Source organism: Tribolium madens, unplaced genomic scaffold (genome assembly GCF_015345945.1).
Source record: "Tribolium madens isolate multiple individuals breed KSU strain unplaced genomic scaffold, Tmad_KSU_1.1 Scaffold_20;HRSCAF=117;Tcas5.2_LG4, whole genome shotgun sequence".
In the NCBI taxonomy this organism is placed as follows: domain Eukaryota; kingdom Metazoa; phylum Arthropoda; class Insecta; order Coleoptera; family Tenebrionidae; genus Tribolium; species Tribolium madens.
This window is the reverse complement of record NW_025400985.1, coordinates 832,119-833,552: the sequence shown is the minus strand read 5'-3', so window position 1 is coordinate 833,552 and position 1,434 is coordinate 832,119. Positions and strand designations below refer to the sequence as shown.

The 1,434-nt window shown below is 26.9% G+C and overlaps 1 long non-coding RNA gene across 1 annotated transcript; it reads left to right on the top strand.

Annotated features, from left to right (window-relative positions):
• The first annotated feature begins 883 nt into the window (after positions 1–883).
• On the top strand, positions 884–1,202 carry LOC123004622. The gene is made up of 3 exons (XR_006412702.1): positions 884–919; positions 970–1,040; positions 1,090–1,202. It is a non-coding gene; the product is annotated as an uncharacterized LOC123004622 (long non-coding RNA).
• Positions 1,203–1,434: the final 232 nt, after the last annotated feature.

Sequence of the window (1,434 nt, the reverse complement as noted above, 5' to 3'; positions counted from 1 at the left end):
TGTTTCTCGCTCAAAAATAAATTAATTTTTTTGAAACAGGACAAATTATCGACAATTTTCATCCAAAAAATTATTGTTTTTTGGGTTTTGTGACAAAATTTTGCGAAATATAAGTAAGTTTCTCGTCTAATTATCTCGAAAAAGGTCAACATAACGTTAATTATGATTCAATTTGTCAATGTTAAGATTTTTTAACGGAATAAGTGAATTTTTTACTAATTGAGCAAAACAAGGGAAAATTATTGTGTCAATTTTCATMAAATTTGTTAAATTTTCTGCTTTCTTGAGGAAATCTTGAGAAATAAATAAGTTTATTTTTTATAAACGAACTATATCTTTCAGAAGAGTATAAAATAATGTTAGTTTTGGTCTACTTTGCCATTTTTTTGGCTTTTTTGTACTTTTTTAGCGTTTTTTGAAGAGATTTTACTAAAAAAAAATAAATTTCTCGTTAAAAACCGAGCTATTTTTTTCAAAACAGTCTCAGATAACGTTATTTTTGATCTACTTTAATTATTTATAGCCTTATTTTGGCGAAATTTTGCAAAAAAGTGAGTTTTTGGTCAAAAATTAACTSACTCAAACGAAAGAAACCAAGAAATTGTAAACTAAATATCTTGAGATAGGTCAAAATACCGCCAATTATTTAATTTGCTAATTTTAAAAACAAAAATTTGCTAAAAAGTTTAACAAAACAGGAGAAAATTCTGGTCATTTTGATGTAATTTGTTAAAGCCCAAATGAGCTAAATTTTTCGTAACAGAGGAAATAATTAACGTCAATTAATAAAATGTGTTTTTTTTGAGTTGTTTTGACAAAATTTTGGAAAATGAATGAGTTTCTTGCTCAAAAACGAGCTATATTCTTCAAAATAGTCTAAAATAAATTATGAAAGTTATCGATGCTTGCGATGCGAAGAGTATGTTTTGTGTTTTTGTGTTTTTTTGTTGATTTTTTTTGTGGTTTTAGAGCAAATGTCAGATGATCATTGCGAAAGTGCTGCTTCGATGGCTGCATGTGTTAAAAAAGAAGCCGAATCGGTGTGATATTTTCTTGCAAATGTTGATTTTAATAACAGTTTTGTTTCAGGTTGGTTTGACCAAAGAGGCATTCATGGCGTCTTAATTATGCACGTTTTAATTAATCTCTAGAAAGAATTGTTATTTACCTCGAATTGTGAAAATAAAGCATTTTAAAAACTATTTCTCGATTTTTGTTCTTTGAAATTAATTTTTTTATTATCGCTTTTCACTTACGAAAATACAAAATTACGCAGATTTTGATATTTTGGCTCTTTTTTYAGGAAATGTTTCTCTCGATTTGGTGATTTTTGGCTTGTTTTAACAATGTTTTACTAAAGAAAAAAGAGTTTTTCGTTGAAAATTGAGCGAAACAGAGCTAAATAATGTCAATTTACAAGCCAAATTAACGTTA